Source organism: Porites lutea, chromosome 6 (genome assembly GCF_958299795.1).
Source record: "Porites lutea chromosome 6, jaPorLute2.1, whole genome shotgun sequence".
Classification (NCBI taxonomy): domain Eukaryota; kingdom Metazoa; phylum Cnidaria; class Anthozoa; order Scleractinia; family Poritidae; genus Porites; species Porites lutea.
The window spans coordinates 30,400,283-30,425,068 of record NC_133206.1 but is presented as its reverse complement, the minus strand read 5'-3'; the positions used below and the strand labels follow the sequence as shown (position 1 = coordinate 30,425,068).

Genomic DNA, 24,786 nt, shown 5'->3' with positions numbered 1-24,786 from the left:
AACAAACAAACAAAAAAAACGTCTACATCAACTTAGAACAACTTGAACGATAAATAAATAACCACGGACACCAATTTCGTTGGAAGAAAAACATGAAAATTATATAGCGGTGGTTAGAAAATGAGAAAGGCTAGCAAATAACAAAGTGAAAATGAGCGGCAGTTGAAAAAACAGAGTGAACAGGAACACAAACATTTCGTCCATAAAACGTGTAAATAGGAATTTGAAATAAAAAGAAGTTTCACGTTTCAGTCCTGCAAAACAACGGCTAGGCTCGACAAAGACCGGATCCGGGAGACGGCGGAAATCGAGCCTAAACAACGGCAATGAAATGTAAAAAACTGTGCTGCACGTGCAAAGTTGTTTTTTGGCTAATTAGAGAAAGAAGTGCGTTGCACGTGCAAAGTTGTTGTTGTTTTTTTTGCTAATTAGAGAAAAAAGTGTGCTGCACGTGCAAAGTTGTTTCTTTGCTAATTAGATCTGTTGTTGTTGTTTTTTATCGTTCTCGTTGTTTTCACCTTGTCTTTAGTATTACTCGATTTTATATTTTCTTTGAGGAAACCATAAATATTAAAGAAAGCTTTGCTTTTAGCCCTAGCTAAATCTATATATTTACGGTAATTTACATACCAAAGGTGACGCGTGGAAAGTAAATTAGAGAGGCTTTTGAGATGTGGGCCGATGCTCTATATTTCGAGCTTGGGCTAGTTTGATAAAATTACCAATGAAGAAGTTTTAAATATGGCAAATACAACAAGTTTATTATTACCAACAATAAAGAGAAGAAAATGTCAGTATTTTGGACACGTAGTTAGAGCGAGGTCGATCCAAAAAAATTACTGGAAGGCAAAATTGAAGGGAAGAGAGGACGGGGAAGACCGAGAGTTACCTGGATGCAAAAACATCAAAGAATGGTTAGGACACACCTATAATGGATGTGTAAGAAGAGCGGAATATCGGAAAAGCTGGAGATCCATGATAGCCGACCTCTACTAGTAGATGGAACTTGATGATGATGATGTGGTGACACTGAATGAATGAAATGAAATGAATAAAATAGGCTTATCTGCGATGTATTCAACTGTGTTTGTTTTTTGTTTTGGTGTTTTGTCGTTTTACTGTTTTTTTTTTTTTTGCCACGGTCACTCGTTAGCCCGGGAGGGCACTCCCTTATTTGGCCTGTACGGGTATGTGCCGCTGAACAGGGTATGGTTTTCAAGGTCTTGTGCGTCTTGAACAGGGTGTCTTTTTGGACCGCAAGCCCTTCAAAGAGTGTGAAGACTTGCGATGAATGGCCTACCCAGACTTGAGTAGCAGCCACTCGTAAGGTCTCTCCTAATTGGTCGCAGGAATTAATGACATGTCATTCTTCCCATTGTTTTAGTATTGTTTGGGGCTTCTCTTCCGCGGAGCTGGTACAGGCCGCTGCTACATGACCACGCGTCACCTACGGTATGTAAACTTTTCTGCAGACCAGCCTCGGCACAGCACTGATCAGGACTTTGTATCTTCTTTGTGCTACTTTCTCTTGTAAGGTTAGTAATCGTTTCCCTAAAGAACGACAGTTGGAGTAACTACAGAATGAAGGGCTACATGCAGTGGTTCGCTAGTTATGACGAGTGTTGTTTGAAGAACGAGAAAGATGTAGGAAGTGTTAGATATAGCAAGCGAGGTACATAAGCTAAGTATAAGTTTAAGATTTTCTAACATGAAATGAATGAGCTGAGAGTAAGCAAGATGGTGTAGTTGATGGCTGGTCGGCATTAGAGAGTATACAAATAGTCAGTAAAACCATTGACTCCGGATTGATACATCTTAATGTTTTTGTAAAAGCTTGCATGCTCGAATGTTCACTTTCTTTCTAACAAGAAAGCTTGAGGGGCTTAGAATGATAATGTCGATAATTAACTTGCTTGGGGTGCCGTAAAATATAACCGGTGGCGATAGAAAATTTGGAAGAAGTTGTGATGAGTCACGACGTGTCGTTTCTTTGTATTTCTTTTCTTCCACGGAGCCTCAAACAGATTTTCAAACAAGTCTCGGATTTTATTATTCGCGCGGCTACTACTATGCAAGAACCACGACAAAAAAACGCAAACGTTGAATTACGGTTTTTTTCTCAACATGATAAGAAGGTATTTGCATGGATTTCTTTGTTCTTGATGTATTTTCCTTAAAATCGACTTGGAAGGCATACTAAGAATGAGGTGAAGGTCTTTGATTTCAGCCTATTTTTGCATGACAAATTCAGCTGCACTATCAGAAAGTATTTGCTTTTGACTTGTGTTCTGTCAAAAACCAAGTTTTTTGGGCTAGACGTTTCCTATACTAGAGGATGCCTCCGAGATCTAAGGCATGTGTTCTCGAGTGAAAAGAAAGAGCTTTTATGACAATATCAAACTCAAGATTGTTGATTTCCGGCAGCCATATTGGTGCACCAAAACGCATATATTGGTGCTGGTGCACTAAATCATATTGGTGCAGTACAAAGCTCTACAAAGGTGTGTGAAACGTTTCGGCAAATAACTCAGAAACTATGGGCCATAAAGACCGGAGACTTGGAAAAATTGTTTATATATTAGTCTTTTACAACATTTCATTTTCTTGGCTTCTTCCACTAGACGGTTTTCAATTTAGTTTTTTGTTGCGTGACAGTGAAAACGATCTACAGTCGACTCCCGGTAACTCGAAACCCTCTATAACTCAAATCTCCCGCTAACTCGAAGCAATTTTCATTCCTTTCAGAACATTTTCTATACAATTTTACCCTCGATAACTCAAACTCCCGATAACTCAAACTTTTTTCTATTTCCCTTGAAGGTTTGAATTATCGGGAGTCGACTGTACTACTGAAATTACGCTATACGCTGGGTAGTAATTTATCCTTATTTCTCGTAATTATTACGAGAAATAAGGAAAATGCCTTAAACTTCAGGCCCCGGTTCCTGGAAAGCCGATTAAACTATCCTCCGATTAGCGTCAAATCCACGATTAATTTTCTTATTCCTCGGATAACTGATCGTGGGTTTAAAAGGAGTTCCTGAAAGCGAAATAAACCCACGATTAACTAATCCGAGATTAGTGTTAAAATAAACCAGTTTAACTAGTTTTTGGTGGTCTAGATTGAACCAAAGGAGAAGAAGAGGAAACCGAAATTCTTCATCTACCTAGAAATAATTGGCCCAGTTTTTATAACATAGTCCCTATATTCAATCCGCAGTCCACAGTCCATGTTTTATAATGACCAAATTTATTACATGAAGTAGTAACCACCCTGGCAACTGCTTATATTTTCTCCTCGTCTTTCTGTCGAGGTCGTTCTTGAGGATTTCTACCAAATATTGAATTGACTCTCGGCCAAACCCGTTTTTACTGAAAAGCTCTTCATCAGTGAATTGGTCGAGATCAATTTCTTGCTGTCGGAACTTTTTTTTCACGTATCTGAGGCAACGGTAAGTCCGCCAATTTGTTTGTTTTACAAACGTTTTCCCCCGATTAGTGACTTAATCGACCTCGCTAGGTGGGTTAAAATTAACACTTAGTTTATTCCTAGATTAAGGTTAATCATGCTTTCAGGAACAGGATCAAATCGTTGGACAAAATGTATTCCGCGATTAGCGAGATTTAATCCTCGATTAGCGCTAATCGGCTTTCTAGGAACCCGGGCCAGATCAATTAAACCTCTGGCCCAGGTTGTTCAAACGTTGGATAATGCTATCCACCGGATAAATCACTATCCAGCGGATTAGTATAGATGGTTTTCACTGTGACGTCATCAAATTGTAAAGTCAAAGTAGCGAGGTTTTACGAATTCTTATTTACACTGGGTTGAAGATAAACAAAAAGTAAATCTTTGTACAAGTTTCCATTTCCGTAGCATGTTTCATTTCGAAAATACAGCAATTTGAACTTCTGAGGTTTCACAGTGCGTGACACCAAAATAGGAATGCTGTCTCGTTGAAAAAGTCTCTCCTCTTGACTTTCAGCAGTATAACCACTCAAGTATTAGAAGATATGTTTATGCGTACATATGCTAGTTCTAGAGTGAAAAGAAAGAGCTTTTATAGAAATATTGAACTCTAGATGTCATATTGGCAACAATATAGGTGCACCAAAACTGTGCACCAATATGGTGTCTCCCTACAAAGCTGGACAAAGGTGTGTGAAACGTTTCGGCAAATAACTCAGAAACTATGGGCCACAAAGACCTGAGACTTGGAAAAATTTTTTATATATTAGTCTTTTACAACATTTCATTTTCTTGGCTTCTTCCACTAGACAGTTTTCAATTTAATTTTTTATTGCGTGACAGTGAAAACAATCTATTACGGAAATTACACTATACGTTGGATAGTAATTTATCTGGTGGATAGCATTATCCAACGTTAGAAAAACCGGGACATGACATTTTGATAGGTGCCTGATCTGAACTGCACCTAACAGAGGTGTTAATAGATAGATAGATAGATAGATAGATAGATAGATAGATAGATAGATAGATAGATAGATAGATAGATAGATAGATAGATAGATAGATAGATAGATAGATAGATAGATAGATAGATAGATAGATAGATAGATAGATAGATAGATAGATAGATAGATAGATAGATAGATAGATAGATAGATAGATAGATAGATAGATAGATAGATAGATAGATAGATAGATAGATAGATTAGATAGATTAGATAGATAGATAGATAGATTAGATAGATAGACTAGATAGACTAGATAGATAGATAGATAGATAGATAGATAGATAGATAGATAGATAGATAGATAGATAGATAGATTTAATTCAAATCATATGGCAGCCCTTTACTTTACAATTCTAATTTATAAAAATTACACTTTAGATGAATTAAACTTTATACAAAAACTGCTAACGCCTGCACATAGATGGCAGAAATGTGCTATAAAAACGCTTGGTACACATGACTGGATTTGCAAAGTGGCATTGTCTTCTGAGGTTATAATGACAATAGTTCTTGGGAGGGAGAAAATGATGCAACTTATGATCAGGATTAGATAGAATAGAATCAAACAGTTTTTCACATTGATCTATGCGTCTGTCCTCTAAAGATGCCATGTTGAACATTGACAGGCTGTCATCGTAAGAAAGGCCTGGCGAAATAATTGATAGTGCGCGTTTTTGAATGCGTTCAATATCCTTACTTAAGTAGTCAGGCAGTGCGTGATGGTACAGGGGGGCGCAATATTCTAGAACTGGCCTCATACAACTAAGATAGAAACAAATGATATCGTGTGCTGGAACATTTGCACACTTAAAAAGCCTAGTTAACATCACACTTAAAAAGTCTTATGGTAAAAATGTGGACTGTGCTTTCTGCTAGTTAAATCTCTGTCCGCTAGGTAACATATTTCCTTTTCCTAATACATGTCTCTCTGGAAATAGGACTGTCCCCCTTTTGAATGACTGGGACCCCAAGGGTGTTAACTGTCATCCTCTAGTATAAAAACAACCATCGTTATTTACAGAGCTGTTACAGGCATTGACAATAAAGATAATATGTGTGTATGCCAAACCAAGGACCGCATGCTTTATCAGCTTAGGTCAAAGGTAGAACTGAGCAAGTTGCCAACTTAGTCCAGTAACCACTCTGTGTGACTATTTCATGCCACAGGTTTTCACATTTTGAAGCTGCAGTAACATGCTGCACAGAGTTAAAATTACCTTAAGTATTCACAGCACAGTTGTGTGCTTAACTCCTGCTACGAAATTCATAATTTGCTAGAAATGATTTTTCTCTCCCAGGAGGGTGAGTTTTTAAATTTTTGAGACAGGAACCTACTGCAAGTGCAATCCCCCTCCCCCTGCTAGATGCAGAGAATGACTATGAATAATGATTTACTGCCTTAGTGCAAAGATACTGTATGCATGAAGCAGAATGTGTAAACATGCAGTGTAGATAGAGATACAGTGTACATAAATGCAATGCCTCCTAGCTAGATTAGCTTTAAAGCTATATTCTGGGTGGTTTTATACTTCCCTTTTCCTCTTTTTTCGTTCTCTAAGTGGTATAAAATTAAAGTTCTTATCTTCTCTGTGTTGTAGTACTACAGTGATAAGGCACATCTGAAATGACACTTCTGATACATGTAATCTGTTTTCGTGATATCTATACTGGTACCTTATGTATGCTGTAAAGCAGTGATTGCAACTACATTCAATATTATCGTGTATTCACTATACGGCTGTATAGGTACCATCATACAGGGTATTTTTCAGGCATCTTGTTAGTAAAAAGTGTAAAGGTTGTGGTTATAATGTGATTTTTTTTGCTTTTTATACTAATGACACTGAAAACATGTACATGTAAGGGAACTTTTTATTTAAATTTGGTTTCAGAATGGATTATTTTTAATTTTAGACCTTCCCAGTACAAACGATGGTGGATACATGTATATCTACTCTTGTGAATTAATCAGGCACACGAGTTCCAAGGTTATAAGATGAAATTTTTACGCTGCAGATGACACAGCATTTGATAACAGGTTTGTGCAGTTACTTTATTTCTCTCTTTTAGTTTTACTGAAATGACTTCTACAATATTTACAATCAGTTTGTTTTTTTTTAACAAAACAGGTTTGCTACTTGTATAAACTTAAATAATTAATGTATGTGTACAGCAAATATTTTTGCTCTTAAAAAAGTGAAAATTTGCTTGTAAATGTATTACATGTAATAGAATTTAGTTATTATAATTATATTTATAAAATACAGAATAACCTTGCAATCTCACAACGTTTTTTTCAACAACAACAAATTTCAAATATATATCTTTTTAACATCATACTTCTATGGCTTTTAGTCTACTAGTTTCTTTGCCTGTGTTCACCTACATGTATCACTTCATCGTCAATATGTCTCTGTGCTCATTCCAAGGGATCACCACCCTACACATGAATTAAGAAACATTGTTACAATGTTATACAGCTGGAATTTTTCTCCAAAATTGTGGGCACTCATTGGTTACTTTGTAGTCACATAACATTTAGCAGTAAGAAAAGGAATGCCTTGCAAACATTCTTCAAAGGGGATTGATAAAAGCAAAAACAATTACAAAGGTGTTTTCAGAAAGGAAATGGCTTGAAAAGTGCCACAAATCTTCTAAAGTGGTTATGAAAAGTAAAATGTTTATTTCTAGAAACTCTAAAGCTCATTTTTCAATATTATGCAGGAATTGTGCACTATTGTGTGGGTTTGATCAAATTGTGCGGCCTTGCACTAGTGCACACTTTCAGAAACCCTGCATTAAACTCCCAGTATATTAGTGCTTTATTATGGCCATGTGTCTGATTCATGTAAATCAGTGTTGTCCATTTCTATGAAAAATAATTTTATAACCTGATGTTGTGAGAGTCAAACATAATGTAGGTTTTGAAGTGTGATTCTGAAAGTAGCCAACTTTTCACATGCAAGTGCGCTTTGCAAAATGAACCTCAATCTGACAGAATAAACCAAAAAGATCTCAGGATTTCTGAGAAGAAAGTCTGCAGTTTCCAAAAATGTTTTCGCTGCTGGCAGCAATTTGAATGTATTTTTCCATAAATGAAATACATTGTAAAATAGTGCTAGAAAGCGAATTACCATATCTTTGTTGGGGAGAGCAAACCCCTTCATGGCAGAAGAAGCAATAATATTATTATCCAAATGTTTTTTACTTTTTTGATTTCTGGTGCTTGAAAAAGGGTATGACCTCACTTGCACAATCACACACACACAGGTGCGAATGAATGTTATATTTTGTAGCCAGCAGTCTCTGCCATAACTGTGAGTGTGTTGACTCCATGAGAGTGAAAGGAGTCACTTTCTCCTCATGTGATATTTGCTTTTGCCAGTGAGGTTTTGGCATCAAAACATGACATTGCTTAAGGTCAAAAAAGGGCACTTTGAGATGATGGCCATCTTGGTTCTTCTCAATTTTTTGTCTTTTATTACTGTTAAAGGTGTTTAGAAGCATAACATATAAATAAATATCTTTATGATTCAAAATTGATCAGTGATCAGCTGTTTAAGGGTTCAAATTTTACTATGGGTGCTGCTTCAAGACATTTCTGACCGAATTTGGCTATGGCAAAACAGTATAATGACTTATTTCATAGTTTATGAGTTCTGTTTCACCGGCTTTAAGGTACAGTGGTCTTCAAATGAAACATTAATAATTGATATTTAGATTTGGACTTAAACTACCTAGAAAATATAGGTATGCAGCCTATAAATTGTGGTTTTAGAAGTTTGAAAGGTAGTTTATTTTTTTGAAAGCTGTACCGGTAAGTCAATCCTGTAAATAAGCTTTATTCTCTCTCTTACAAAGTTCAACAAACCTTTTTCGTTTCAGCAGACATGAATTATGTGGACAACATGATACATGCTTGCTGCTATGTATTTAATTTTCATTTATGATGTTGATTGCATTATGAAAGAAAATGTTACTTAAAAGTGCCAAAAATTATGATTCAGACTCTTGATTCTCGACTCATCTTTCATCTATCAAAGGTTATTCAAATTGAATTTATCCCGGAGAATTTTATTTTTGAACACGTGCCTTGCGGTAATGCGAGGATCTGTGAGGATTTTTTAAAAAAAAGTTCCAACACTCTTTTTCATTCCTTAAGTCTCGCTACCTATGACAATGTCGTCAATGCAAATTTGGTCAGGAAAATTTGGTTTACAAGAGTATATGCCAATCAGAGGTTTGACTTTTGATGCTGATTGTCATGTTGTGAAGTTCTTAGCACTTAAAATTTAACTCAAACTCAAGATAACTTTGTAAGTGATGTGTTCTTCCCCATTATTGTTATGCTAGCTTGGTCTCGATTCTGTGAAATGTGACTGTTTCCTTGATTTGTGAAATATGTGATCGAAATACATGTAGATTTGCATCAGGTATTTGAAAATTTGAGTTTCAATGCCAAGCAAAAGTTGCACTTGGCATTTTGCATGTAATTTTTTTAGCATGTACTGCACATATCCACAAGTTTGAAGCTTGTTGATCATTTATTCGGTTAACACCGAATGCAAAAATTGCCATCAACAAGGGTCGAAAAACTACACAACATTTTGTCCAGATGCGTTCAGAGCTAAAGGTGATAGCATGTGTCACGTGTACCCTGTGGAAGATTGTGTGAAGGAGCTCCAGGATAATTTATTCAAATTACCATGCATGTAACATGACAACAAGTTACACGCCTCTTTTAGGAACCAACTTTAGGCCGCAACTGTTTTACAAATCAGCGGAATGTTGAAATTTCAGTTATTTGCTAGTTTTTAAGTCATGTTATGAAGGTGAGATGCAGAGAAAAAAATGGACACTGAAAGGTAGCTTTGTAAAAATCCAGGACTTGCGTTTTAAACTCATTTTGTAGAAGTGTCATTTGTAATCAAGATTCCGACTTCTTGTTATGGTCATATTTACTAAAGTAAATCTATCATCTGACCTAGTTTGTCAGTAGTTTATTGGGGCATTTCCAAAACAGCTCTTGAAGGCTTTTGGACTTGACCAGCCAGAGGCATTTTCACTTCCGAGTCCAGAATTTAAAAATGATCACCCGACGCGATCCTCAGTTGCTCGGTTTTTTCAGGATTTTTTTTCTTTTCAGTTACCGGTATATTTTTTTGACGGACAATTTCGCCTTTTTAGCTTTTCAGGTAGCATTACCTATTCAGATGCCGAAATTTCCATCATTTCTTAACGCTTTGGTTGGCTGGAAATGACTTTGGTTTGATTTTCTCCTTTGTGTACACCGTTTTCGCTTTGTTCACATTTCATGTTCTTGTCGCTTACGGTGGCCCAAGGGGCTATATTTAAAATTTCATTTTTCGCAAGCGTTTAAATTCTCAGAGCTGAAACTTCAGATCTAGTTAAAAGAATCACAGCCCTTTTATGTAGTGTAATCATATTTTAAATTTGAGAAATACCAGAATCGACTTTTTGCGGTTAAAGCTGGGTGCTATTTCATCCGCCAAGACAGCACACCATCGAGGTGCAAGCAATGAAAGCCCAAAACTTTATTACAAAAGTTATTTTGTGAGACATTTTTATGCAGTCTTAAAGCTTTGAGTAACTGGTAAATGCATGTGCAATGTCAAGTCAATAGGAGCTTTTGCGCGCTTGTACTGCTTCCTTGAAAGTTGTTGAAATTTGCAGCAATTTCGCGAATAAAAAATGTATTTTTATCGAATTTTCGAACTTTTCCAAATTTCTCAAAATGTAAAGCGCTTGGGGATTTCTTAATATCATTTCTTGAAATAGTTCACCTAAAGGGTACGTTGTTTGGGTCGTATTAGCCAAAATTTGAATTTTTAGAACTGATTAAGAGATTCTCGATATTTTCTGACATTGGCTCTTAAGGACACAAGAGAAGTACATGCTAGTACCTGTACATGTATTTCTCTCAGTAACAGGCTGATTTAGCAACAGAATGAGAATGCCAGATGATGATGACGCGCGTAAATCAAACAACTGGTTTGACCAATGGCAGAGTGCAAATTGGGCACCGGAAGTAGTGTTTAGTCCTTTCCGCACAATTTTGTGTCTTCAACTGTCGCTCCCATTCTGTTGCTAAATCAGCCTAATATGGTTTTCAGTCAACATGACTACAGTGTAGCCTTACCCTTTCAGTGTTTGCCTCCTGATTTTCTTCATCCTCGTAGTACACCACAGGCTCAAAGGTAGTTTCCCCTCCACTGAAAACAAGAATTTATTGTAGATAATTAGTGTACATGTCCTCAAAACAGTGAGCAATTCCATGAAATGATTTTAAAATTTCTTAGCAGCAGTAATATTGACACGAAATGCAAATATGGCAGACCTCTCAGCCGGCCCAGGTCTAGCTGTGCGAAAAGCGAGGCTAGTTAGGCCTCAAGAGTTTTGTTTTGACTCACGTCTTAGCGATTGAGTCAATCAATGTGGTTTCCTTTGAGTTGTTACGTGCTTAAGAGTGATCAAAGAGGAGATTTAACTGCAGCAGAAATGAAAGTTGATTATCTTCCCTTTGCCAAGGTTCTGCCAAGGTTCTTTATGAAGAAAGAAATGGATTCAAGCGTTTCGGTGCGCCGAATGGAAGCACTTTACTATCACGGACTCAGGAAACTATTTGAATGGAAGAATTCCTGAAAAGTGGTTCTGTTTTAAGTTTGCTTGTCCGTTCTCTTACCAAGGAAAGGTTAACATTCTTGAGAACGAGTGAATCCACCGTTGTGACTTAGCAATCCTTTGGCGCTCTCATCGATCAGGGACACAACTTTGCATGAAATGTTTACAACTAGGCCGAATGTTTCACAGTCATGACAACCTTTAAGACATTGCTTAAAACTCACTATTTTAGAGAAGCGTTTAATTTATAATTTCTTTTTAGTGTTTCATATAGTATACATCTTTGCATTTTATTGCAAAGTCAAGATTTTGTTAGAAGGAAGTTGGTTTGAAAACAAGGTATTAATTTATATGCTGCTTGTGTAGTATTGTAGTAGAGACAATGTTGTCTTTACATTCGGCCGTTAAGTACATGTAAGACTAAAGAGCTGCTAAGTTTTACTTAACCAAAAATGTGTGTGTGAAGGCCTAAGTAAAATTTCAGGTAACTTTACTTTGCATCTCATTAAAGTCGGAAAGTTGAAACAATTCAAGAAAAATTTAAGTGAGTTGAAAACCATCCTCATTAACCTGAAGTATAAAAAAACTGTTGTTTGTGAAACTTAAAATTAAAAATAATTAATTTTAAATATTTTAACAAGTAAAACTTTATTATTAAGCATCTTAACATTTTTAATGTAACATTTTTGAAATATTTCTTAGCTTATTTAGGCTCTAGTGTAAAAACTACCAATAGTAAAGTTAGCACCTTTATGCATTTTGATGTGTTCATTGTGTTTGATTCTTTCCTTCTTTTCTGGACGATTACCTAAAACATGAGGCATTAATTGTCATCTCCAGTTTCTGATTTGTCTGAAACAATTTTATTGATTAAAATCAAAAAGAAGAAACCATCTTCACTCTGATGGAAATCCTCCCCAAAGGGACCAAAGAAAGATACAGACAAACATTTGAAAAGTGATCTGGTTTGATTTGTGGAATAGGAATCAATAAACCATAAAGTACTTGGGATCCCTGTGGTTTGGATTTATATTGTAAATAAAACAGGTGGTGGACTGTTTTGTGTGTAGGCACACTAGTGCTGTAGTTGTCAACTTTTGATGTGCCTGGGTGGGAGTACATGTATAAGAACAATCTTTTAACACAGTTTTTAAATGTTATCTACCGATAATATTATTTTGCTGAAATTTGTCATAACTTGCAAGCAAATTAAATCTTAATTGCAGAGTGAACCATTGCATTTACTTGACAAGGCACCATTGTTTTTTTTCTTTACAAAAAAGGCATACACTAGGAGATTCAAATTCTGTTTTAATGTCCTTTTGAAGGTGTCTTTGTCAATGCTTAGTTGCTTGTCCTAGAGACACACATCAATAATTAACTTTAAAGCATTACCTCAATTTATGTTCTCAATGCAACTTCACAATCTAAATTAACAAACTTGAGAGCAATTTGTTATGTTTATTTTGAATGAATTGTCACATCAGATTTTAGTTAAGTTGCTTTAGGACTACAGAATATTCTCACTTCATGAGTGATTGTGGTCACTCATGCTAATTGGGTTGGCCATCTTTAAACCTTTTAACTGGCAACTTACTAAACGATGTTTAGGGGTTCTGTTGTCCTCTGTGTGCAAACATGCACAGGTGTCCCTTTGTCAGTTACATTTAATTCTGGTTCCTGTTAGAGCAATAAATAAGGCAAACTGTGAGCGTTACTGTTACATTGCAAAAAAGTCAATTCAGCATTCATTGTTTCAAATTAGGCTATGATTGGAAGATTTCAATCGTCAATTTGGCAGAATGCAATGTCACGGATTAATAAGTGTCACCCTCAAATCATGCAAGTGAGCAGATTGAGTGACATGTTGATTTTACTAAACATAGTCAGTATTGTAGCATTATTATGTTTTCTCCCACAGGCAGTCTGGGTTTGAGATTATAATGTGATGACACAACTTTATCTACAAAATACACATAAAAATGTAAAGTAAAGTAATGTAAAGTTGTGATTTTTAAAAGTAACTGAGTGTAATCTGTTACTTACTTCTAGCTTATCAAGATCCTGGTTGCTGTAAAGAACAAAGAAATCAAAGAAATCAGAAGGTACCATGAGAAGACCATTATTATTAATAGTAATGATTGTATTATGGTGCCATTAGTTCTAGTGGGCTTGTTATTAACAGCTGCCTTTTATTTCTTTAGTTCTTAAAGTATATCTCTATTTATTTCAATTTGATAATACTGTAGGTCCTGCAGTGCTGTCACTAAAGGGTGGGAGCCAGGGATTTCCCCCAGCTCATATAAGCATGACTCAGGGTTGTCAAAAGTAGCTGGCTGCCGGCGAAAATCACCTCCTACTAGTATCGGCTCGCTACTGTGCATTTCTTTATGGATGGCGTTATTTACATAAAATATCCCTGGACTGGCCACTTTCTTTGACAACTCAGTCATCTACTTCAAAACTTTCTGACAACCCTGATGACTCCCGACTACTTTCATTGGACAAAATAGGAAAATAGAACCAGAAGAACTTCCTAACTGTTCAATTCCTCGTCTACTAGTTGCATATACCCAGCAACATGAAGTCTTAGTGACAGCCCTGCCCTGGGAGTAAATACAGTGGAACCTCTATAATGACAAATTCCTCGATATAATGAATGATTTTCATTGCCCTGGTAATAGTAACATATATGGAAAAGGACTTGATTTAACGAAACCTTGTTATAGCGAACAAATTTTGAAAGTCCCTTGGTCCTTCATTATTTTGAGGTTCTACTGTAATACATGAATGTAGTTTTATGGTTAAAGAGTTAGTGAGTGACAGAGGTGGCTCAGAAGTGGCCTTTGCTCCCACAAGTCTACCATAGCTTAGTGGTTGAGCATCTGGGTTAGTAATCAGACAGTCATACATGTACGGTTGACTCCTATTGGGAGGACTCGGAGTTTTTCTTCCGAGCCACAAGTGTCAATGATGGAAAAATCATCTTTCTCTGTTTTATCATTGCACTTCAAATTGTTAATAAAAATTATTGTTAAACAGCTCAGCTAGTGCACCAATTAGTTATGGATGCAAGCAGAAGGTTGCTAAGAACAGAAGAAGCACAAAAGTGTCTCTTAGCAAATAAAAAAAGCCGTTGTAACACATTATGGGTCATTAATACACAGCTGTGATGCTTACTTAACTGTCCTCAGCTTTCACCCACTTGCAACAATTGTTAAACTGATCAATCAGCGTGTATGCTGTACTATGGTTATTCAATAATTATTATTATTATTACCATGAGTACAATGGAACCTCTATATAACAAGGGGTGAAGGGACTGGCAAAATTTGTTCACTATAACAAGGTTTTGCTATATCAAGTTTCTTTTTCATTTATTTTACTATTACTATGGCAAGGAAAATCGTTTGTTATACCGAGGACTTCATTATATAGAGTTTCACTATATTGAGGTTCCACTGTAGCATAAGATATAAGTTAAACTGTCTTGGTATGCTCTAAGAAAAATATTGTAGGGTACTGTAAACAGAAATGTCCCCTTCAGGTCCCACATAAAGAATAGCAGCAGCAGGGAATATCAGCATAAGCAATGCTAAAAACAATAAGAAATAATTAATAAGCACTGCATTCTGCGAAATGTAAATGCACAGCCCTTGTTCAGGGCAAGGGGGGTGGGGGACCCTCTTTCGAGTAGACTTGGTGGTATTCAAACTAATAAGCCCAACCAGCCTTACTAAAATTGTACAAAGTTAACTACATGTTAAAGTTTTTTACTCTGCAATAAGGATAGCAGGTCTAAAGGCATAAACAAAAAAAGTAATATTACTAGACAGCCACTTATTTAAACTTTTGGGCTGGTTATACTACAATCAGGGTACCATTTTCAATACTCACATATGTCCAATGCTAAACGGCTGCGGTGACATAAAAAGAAACAAAAGAGATGTGAGAATACACAAATATTGACAAAGAAAATAAAGGACAGTTGTCATTCATTTTAAACAGGTTGGTAATAGAGTGGTATCTGTGGTACAGTACAATTCTGTTCAAATACTGTACACATGACTTCAGAAAGGAAATGTTATTGTTTTTTATGCGAGTATAATCTTGTAGTAGCCTACAGGATGTATATGTATGTGATGGACTCTGATTCATAGATTGGTGGTCTTATGGAAACCTTTTCTCCAGAATGTTTTCAGCTAGACTGTTCTCACCACCCAGGTCCATCAAGGGGTATTGAAGCGGGGCTCGAACTTGGCGGTGGTTTACGAGGCAAATAGCTGTAAATTTTGAATTTTGGCTAGTGGATTTCGCTCATTTACGAGCCATTTTGGTTACTTAATTTTCGCCTCCATAAATAACATAAGCCTTCAAATGTTTTCAACATTATTTTTTCCTGATAAACAACTGGCATAAATAAAAAGAAGAGACTTATTCCTCTTTCATTCAATAGCATTTTAATTTCGTTAGTTTATAGTAAGAGCCTTAACCTTTTCTTGATTTTGTAAATATTTTTATGGCTGTTTTTAATTTAACATTATATAGACTCGCGTGTTAAATTAAGGCCTAAGTTTGAAACAGAAAAACTGGTCAAAATTTTAGTTGTTTGGGAAGACAGGGTGCGTTTTATTGAAAAGAAGCGAGCGAAAGTTCGAGGAAACTTGTAACATTTGCGAAGAAATTGTAGTAACAGCTTTCTGACGAAAACATCGGTCCTTCAAGCGTTGTATTTTATGATGACATACATCAGAGATGAGTGGTGAAAACCTCCAACGCTGAATACTTCCCCAATCACAGCCCGTTTTAATCTTCTTCAATTTTGTCTTTCATGCCTTCTTTTGTATTTGCTGTACTTTTTGAATTTTCGTTTATGGTTTTAAGCGGTTATCTTATATTTCACTGAGTTAAATGGCTCGTTCGTAATGGCTGGATTTGACAAAGTTTCGTTACTCCGCTCTTTTAACTTTTCCTGTTGTTAGTCGTCACTTAGGAGAAACTATCTCCATTGGCAGTACTTTTCCTTGTTATAAAAATCATACCCCGCATTGTGCGGTTAATTCTCTTTACACGTGACGCGAAATACTCTATGGGCACCTGCCCAAAGTTTTCCTGCGCAGCAAATAGACTATATTTAATGGTCACAATGTTCTTCGAGTTTCTTAAAAGTAATCATTTTACTTAATAGCGATAGTTTCTTGCAGGAAAGGTTAATTATTCGTGAATGAAAGAGGGATAAGTCAACCTTTGGACATATATAATGCATGCAACAAGTTTCATTATTTATGAAATTTGATTTTTAACTTACTATTTCGTTCGTTTGATCCATTGGCGGACTGTATCTTGGTAAATTAAGTGAATTCAGTGTAAACTTTGATTGCAAAGTTGTATTTGGAGAATTTTGGCTTGCAATCAGTTTGAGGATTCCGATGGGTGGAGACGAATAGAATCGAGAGAGCCACTCTCCTCCCCCACAAGATTTTTTATCTTCGAAGGACACGCTAGCCCTGTAGTTATTGTCACGCAACTTATACCTACATTTCGTGACAGAGATTAGAGAGACAAAACGATCACTCTCAGTTGATTTTAGTTTATAACCATGGCGAAAGCCAATGACAAACTCTGTCTTCAGCCCTTTTGCACCGTGCTCAAACACTGTAGTTGGAAGTTGACATCAGCTTTAAGATATCACGCATTGTTTTTGGCGGGTTCAAGTTATCAACAAACGATGTATATTTCATTATGTTCGATGGAGTTATTGATTCACATGAATGATGAATGCTTCCCTAATGGGAGGTCTTGTATTTTTAGTTACCCAAAGTCTTTTGTCTCAGTCACTCAAAATTTAACAACACGAGAACAGTTTCGACGGGTCACACTGTGAGGGCTTTTGTTCTTTTCCAGGGTACTATGTGGGTATAACAGCGTGACATCTGTCTGACATCTAAAACAGAAGATTGTGTGTATGCGCGTCGTTTTTAAAACCTACTCGTAAGTTATGTAATAATTATGCTATATTTACCTTTTAAAGTGCGCTTTTCTGTCTCTGTCAGGTGAGGTACAAGTGGTCACGTGATGATAACTTTGCTCCGGAGGTCTCACGTCATTTTTTACAGGCCATAATGAGATGGCAATTTCTTACAAGATTGTATCATGATCCGTTTGTACTTGAGGCGTTGAGGCGCTACATACAAGCAATAATCTGCTTTTAACACTGAACAGAAGCTTGTGTCTCAGGTATTTCACTTTTTGTAACTTCTGTCATTTAGGCGTTTGTGTCATTTGTAAATGGAACACCGCGCGTGGGCAGTTAGAAGTAGGCAAATTTTGGTAGTTTTCATTGCTAGAAATAAGAAAAGAGAAATTCCAAATTAAAACGTATGCTGGTGACTATCTATATGTTACTCGTTTCTACCGCTTTTTTCCTTGCTGGAACCACACCCAGAATGAGACTACTCGAGTAGTGTAGGAGCTGCTCGGAAGGTCTCTACTAGTTGGTCGCAAGAAAAATGACATGTCATTCTTTCAATTGTTGTAGTACTGTTTGGGGTCAGGGAAACGCACCATTGGTGACTTCTGACTGCTCTGCTTTTCAAGCTGTTACTTTAGCGGAGAACTATCTAACGGCTACCTAAAAACACAGACAAGGCGTTTGTATAAATGGACATTAAAAATAGTGGCCCAGCCTTACAAAAAGGTACCCGGCATACTAGTCCTAAAAGCACCGTTACAAGGTCGCGCCGACGTTTTCAAGCTTTACCCGTCATCTGGGAAAAATGTAATCGTCATGGTTTGTTTATACCTCAAAGAACATTTCCGAGGGTGCTAGTATCGTCAAGTGCACTTTCCCACACTTTTCCGTCAGTAGTTTGAACATAGGAAAAACAGTGCATCAGTGCATTGTGGAATTTATTTAGGGGGGAGGGGGGGGGGGGCTTATGTGTGGTCGACATCTTTTAAATAATAATTATAAATATTACTCTGACTTTTTTATGGGTGTTAATCTTTTTTTAGCCCTTTCGAGTATCGTTTTTTTAGAATAACGACCGCTAAGTATTTTAGTTTCGAACGATAAATCACTGTGCTGGTCCATTTTTAGCCCTTTGAACCACCCAAAGACACACAAACTTTTTATGTGTTATTCATTTCACTTGACCTGCTCTCACGAGTCTTCTTACGACATCACTTGTCGACAAGCGATTGTGACACACTGGGGTTTCAGAAAGCTATCTCGGATCAAGGTGATGACCAGCATTTTTTTTCAGTGATCAGCTGAATATAAAATCCAACCTCTTCGCGGGTGTTAATTAGCAATTCTGCGAATGTTGTCCCCGTCTGATTGCAAATAACTGTTGCAAATACTCGTATGTGTGTCAAGAATAGGTCACTTGTATTAAGGTGAAGCAAATTAAAATTTCATAACTCCTCGCATGACCTGTAAATATCCAGCCTGTTCACAGACCTTCTATTTTGTCTTCAAAATCCGTCGAGCGCGTGTGATAAAAAATAAAAACCGCGGGAGATTTGAAGGAAAAGAAGAATAAAACAACTTCTGTGTACAGGCTAGTAAATAACCAGAGTTCTGGTGATGTGCAGGATCAAATTCTGTTCAGCCTACTGTCGGTTAAGTTAACGTAACATCACTCAAAAAAAAAATATGAATTTTCTGAAGAACCCTCCAGGCAAAGGGAAAATAACCCGAATAAAAAAGCCAAATAGTTTTTGTTTCGAATGTTAGGAATATGTGTGATACTTATGAATACTTTCATCGCATTTCCGCATGCAGACTTTTAGATTTTGCCGATGTATTTCGTGGAACAGTGTAAATTGTTTGTTAGTCCTGTTTTGAGCCTGGGCTGCCTATGTGTGGTCATAAGAAAAATGGCCTGCACGATAAGCGTGTAACTGTGAGAGATGCTGTCGTAGAAACACTTTTTTATGTTGGAAACGGCAAACTTAAGTCTGCCGTCTAACCTGGTAAAATTGTCAGATGTTAGCGCGTATCACATTAGACGGAGAGTCTTATGCCACTGAACCTGTTGCGCAAATTTAATGGCTTAAGTTGATGTCTCAGTGACCCGTTGTAATCGATTTTGATTTTTATAACTGATTGCTTAATCTTTGAATTAGGTTATAACGTTTCTCTCAGTGCAATGATACTTTTGTCAATCATAGTTAAGTATTGTTCTGTCTGTTATCCTTACCTTTTCCGCCTTTATCCGCCATACTTCTCCACTCGCCCAACATACAGCACGTTATACCACCTTCCATTCTGTTTTCTCCGCTCAGAAGTAATTCAGAGTGGAGTATAGTTGTTAGTTAATTAGGGTAGTTCCCTCCGGCCTGTGGTAACGGAATATTTGCATGCCCAAACAGATTCGATGTTTTGATAGTCATTCAAATCCACCTTTAATCCATTCAATTGAAATGTGAAGATACTTGGTCGCGCTGTCAGAAGTATTTACTTTATTTTTTAGAGTTTTTTTCTGTTGCATTTCTTTATCGTATTGGATTATTGGATTTCTCGCTGGATGACTTGATAACGTTGGCGACAATGTACTTGCAATCGATTACGTGGCAGCTGTGTTCTCCGGGAACTCTTGTTATCATTGCAAACAACGATGTTTCGTTTATGTGATATGAAAGAAAATTTCGAATCTAACCTTTCTGCTTTTTTTTTGTTTTTGCGTTTGCTTCTTTTTGCGTTTTATAAAACAAAACTCGTTTACTTTATTACTTATACGGAAGTAAGGTCAGGTGCCGCAAAACTCTTTATGTGGCGTTTTGTTCCACGTAAAGCTGGGATTTCTACTTTCAGTTTCCGAACGATTTTAAATGTTGCTTCGGACAGCAAATTAACGATAATATGCAGATTTCGAAAACGCATGGATTTGACCGATGGCAGAATTGGTAAATTGAGTACCGGAAGTCGAGTTCAGTCCTTTCCGCGCGGCCATCTCATTTGGCATAGCATTTTGGCTTTAACATCAACTGTGTGCTTTCGAAAGACACGATTAGTAGGTATGTGAAATTAAAGGCTATACGCCTAAATAAACTTGATGTTAGAAAACTGGGGACGAGAACCGAACTCATGACCTCGGAGTTTAGCGTCAATCGAAATGGTAGAGGTATTAGACAAAAGCGATGTGTTGCAGAGGAAAACGCTAACAACAAGCAAATCCGCAATGTGATTTGGAAGAAAAAGTGTATAGTTCCCGCCTTGAATTACTTTTTTTGTTTGCAAACCAAAAATTTCCCTAAAACCTGATGTTTGTGGCTGATAGTTCTTTAACTTGAAGCCCACGGAGTTTTAAGACAAACCCATCAAATGGTCCCTTTCGTAATTTCACTTTTGAACTCAGACAGGTAACGACATGTAAAAGAAAAATCACCATCGTTTTTTGGAAGTTCCGATGAAAGCATAGTTAAGCCTGAACTTTATATGGATAGTGTTTTCTGCCCAGTTAGCTATTTGTGCATGGATCTGCTGTTTAAGAAAATCAAACAAGTTAAGTTAAATGTGTGTGATAAATAAGTGCTTGTTATGTGGCCTGTTATGCCAATCCTTTGTAATTTCGATGGGTTTTAAATTTTAAAGATTAAGGTAGAGGATCAGTTCTTTGCTAACCCCTTGATAGTTCAGCTTACCTCCGTTGTCCTTGATGTTCAAACATCATCCACCTCGTTCGCTGCATCACTTAGAGTTTGCTTGATTCACTACTAGGAATTGGTCCAGATTCCAGTTTACTCAACGGTGGATTTTGTGCATGCATCTGACTACATCCAACTACCTTCACCCTCGTTAAATGCTTCGTATAAAGAGTTCTTAGAGGCATATTAAAATCGACCGAACCTGAATGAAATCATTTCATCAGTGAATTGTTCACGGTTGATGAAGATATAAACCGAAAGTCATGCTCTAGCAGCGGGACATTTCCCTTTATTATTAAAAATAAATGTGACTGTGACTGGGTTCGGGTTCTTGCTGGTAGTGAAACGTTTCTCCTCAATTCTATTTCTACTTCAGCTAGAATGATATCAATGTGACAATTTTTAAAATTTAGTTGGCAATTCTAACTGGTCATAGACGCAAATGAAGGTTGTTTAAGGCATTGCTGATTTTTTTTTCTAGACAAAGAAAAATAAAGGGCCCTGTAGGCGGCATCTGGAAAAAATGCGCTTCATTGCAAACAAAAAGGTTCAACCACTCATAATAATTTTGCGATAGGACCCCTGTGGTAGTTTTAATGAACACCGCAACCGCTGCTTATAAGCTACCCCAGTCACAGGCCCATCCACCTGTAAACAACAAAGAAAGTACATCCGATTATATGCCCCGCCGTCTTTAAGCTCCCTCTAAATGTACTGAAATGCATATAATATATTATGACGGTTTGAAGCTTAACCCTCGGACGTACAAGGGGGGGGGGGGGGGGTGGTTTTCCTTACTTTTCTCCTAGACGATAAAACATCAGCACCTAAAGTTTTCTGTAGCTGTTCGTTTATCCCTCGCGCGCATTTTGAGACACGTTTAAAAAAAAAAAAAAAAAAACTTCCCCGCGAACATTAGGTTAAGCAAGACTTGAAACTTTGGCCCACTGGGGATTTAGAAGAGGTTAACCGGAGTACTTCTAGTTTAAGGCGGGTCTTGGGGGGTTTGGTCATAGGATACTCTAGCCGAAGTGCACTCGGCCTCGACCCTGGGGCGGTCAGTCTTGTAGCGCTTAAAAACTTTCATCGCTTTTTTTCCTTCGGGCCCGATTGAGTGCCCGTGGGTTTCCGAGGATAGGGTTGTGCGGCGACGGCAAAACTGTCTACCACTGCGCGAAAGATGAATCTCTTTTAACTAGGACTGTTAGTAGAAGCAAGAATAAATTTTGAAAGCAGTCTTCGATTTACCGCTTTCTTTCTTTCTGTCAGAAGAGTAATGGTGATTTACCGAAATGACTTCCCAAGACCGACAACCACCTGTTTTGCTGTCCTGAACGTTGAGGCATTCACTCTAATCCTCTTGACCACCTACCCCTCCCCTAAGTCACAATTTTGCCCCAAGTGAGAAGTATGTGTTACTGTTGACTTAGGGAAGGGGTAGGTGGGCAGTTACCCAGAAACCCAATTGATCCAAAATTTCTTTATTAGCCTGATAACTTGGTAAACAAAAACTAAGAGGCCAGATTGTTGTAGAGAGATTTGTTCGTTTGACTTTCTTTTCTTGTGCTGTCCTGTGCTACTTTTGTGAGTTTACTAATCTTGTTTTATTTCTCTTCAGGTCGCGTGCGTACCAAACCTATTGTGTGGACTAGCAGCACCATGCTACGTCAGCCGCATCCTGCAGCAAGAACCTTCAAACTACTGGGTTAAAAAGAAAAGCCTTCATTACAACGCATGGACGTTATGGCTTGACACTTGAGCTTTGAATGTTAGGCATTTTGTTGGAGAGATGGCACTCCCAAAACACGTGTAAAGCCAATTTGTACTAGCACGGAGTTACGTCGTCATAAAAAGCTTTCTTTCTCTGGTTTACTTCAATCCTCATGCCTAATTGGTTGATATGGAGTATGATGGACTTTCCGCTTTGGGGCCACTGAACTTTATGGAAAACTATGAAGGGAAAACTTTCTTTAATGGCACCTCAATCAATTTAAAATGTTATTTTCTGATTGTCTGGTGAAATGTATACGAATTGTAAAGCCTTATTAAAGCGACCATTGAAGTCATGGAGGATTTTTTTAACGAATTTTTCTTTGTGAATACTTACGTCGAAGGAAGAAAATCGTACGCTTTGCTCTCTTCTTAACCTCGTATAGGTTATGTCTACACCATACCGGATAACTTTTCATGTACTGTTTAAAAACGAGCAGGAGTTTATTACGGGAGTTTTTAAAACCTGATAATACACGACTGCGAGTTTTTTTTTAGAAACTATTAAAAAGGTTCTGAAAAATTCGCCTCGTATTGTGTTTACGTGATATTGGAATCGGTAAATTAAGGGGAAAGGGTCACGTGACTTGTTAATTAGTTAAATAGCTAATAGGATAAATAGCATTTCCAACCATACAAGACGAATTTACGATTTACACTGTTTATGAAGCATTTTGGTGCTGAAAATTCCTAAGATTAAAGTTTGTAACCCTTCCCCGTTTAGGAAAACGTGTTTTGTGACGTCACTGACGAAGCCATGTCATTAATTTGAAATCACGATTTATGTGTTTTTTGTTTTGTTTTGTTTTGCTTTGTTTTTTTTTCATTGAGCCACATTTGTAGTTCACTTTTCAGGGTCGCTGATGATAACATTTTACAAATATGCATTTTTAATTAGGTAGTCATGCTTTAAGTGGCCTGAGTGAACACTGTAATCCCACCAGATAAAATTCATTCTTCACGTGACTCAGTCCGTTATTAACACAATTATTGAATAGATACGAACCGGTTTTGTATTCTTTGATTGCTTTTCTCTGTGATATTTTTTCCTTCTCTTAAGCCCGCCTCGACTACTGAACCCAGAAGCTAATTACAGGCATCAAGCATTGTGTTTTACAATTGAAAGATGACAATGTCAATAAAGTTTAGCTGTTGTTGTTGTTGTTGTTAATATATAGCTTTAGCCAGGGCTAAAAGCGAAGCTCTGGTTAATAATACGTGTAAACAAAAAAAATTAAATCGTGTAATGCTAAACGAGGACGACAATGAAAATGGCTTCAAGACTAACAGATCAAATTAGCAAAAACACAAATTGCACGTGCAGCACACTTTTTCTTCCAATTAGCAAAAAACCAATTTGCACGTGCAGCACGCTTTTTTTCTTTTCCTTACCGTTGTTTTGCACGACTAAAACGTCAAACTTCCTAGTTACACATTTTTATGGAGGAATTGTCGTATGTGCGTACCCAATATTTTGTTTCCTGTGTTCATGTTCCCTTTTATTTTTCACTGCCGCTCATTTTCACCTTGCTGGCCGCTAGCATTTCTCATTTTCTCACCGCCGCTTTGAATTTCCATGTTTTTCTTCCTACGAAATTCGTCTCCTTTGTTTTCAATAACGCTCTCTAGTTCTTTCTTTGTTTATCCACGTTAGTGTAAAAATAAAAAATAACGCCGAAAAAGACACGACTTTGTTGTTGTTTTTTCTTTCTAAAAGTCCGGGCGGCCATGTGATTTCCTTCCAAATAAAACCTTGAGTTGCATTTGGGTTGCCATACTTGTTGATTGAGTTATTTTACATTCGTATGCCTGTGGTGCGGACGGACGGTCGCTCGCTCGGTGTACGGTCACGTGATTACCAAATTTTCTCGGAGGGTAGATTGCCACATTTCCTTAATTGTGGAGCTCCGCTATTAGGCAAGCCAGCCTGCCTAATCATATAAACGGCCCCTTAGTTGGTTTTGTACCACGTTCGCTGATTTTTACCACTGAAAAGTAAAGACAATAGACCATTTTCGATATATTAAATATATTACTTGGCTCCAAGGCTTGGGGGAATAAAACAAAAGAAATGTATTATTCATTACTGAGCCTCGAGATGATTCCTTTTGTTTTATTCCCCCAAGTCTCGCAGCCAAGTATGAATTTGTTTGAAATACATCGGAATTGGTGTCAGTTAAAGGCCTCTTCACATGAGTGCGGTTGCAGACCGGACTCGGCCCGGTTTCCGAGATCTCGCCTTAC

General features: G+C 37.2%; 1 protein-coding gene and 1 long non-coding RNA gene across 2 annotated transcripts in view; one reads left to right on the top strand and one right to left on the bottom strand.

Moving 5' to 3' along the window:
- Nucleotides 1-24,786, bottom strand: part of LOC140940228 (uncharacterized) — a 230,704-nt gene that overhangs the window by 28,247 nt on the left and 177,671 nt on the right. The window lies entirely within an intron of this gene.
- LOC140940238 (uncharacterized) lies at nucleotides 1,379-22,533 on the top strand. Its single transcript, XR_012166320.1, has 5 exons — nucleotides 1,379-1,535; nucleotides 6,394-6,517; nucleotides 13,174-13,226; nucleotides 17,175-17,358; nucleotides 22,391-22,533. It is a non-coding gene; the product is annotated as an uncharacterized lncRNA (long non-coding RNA).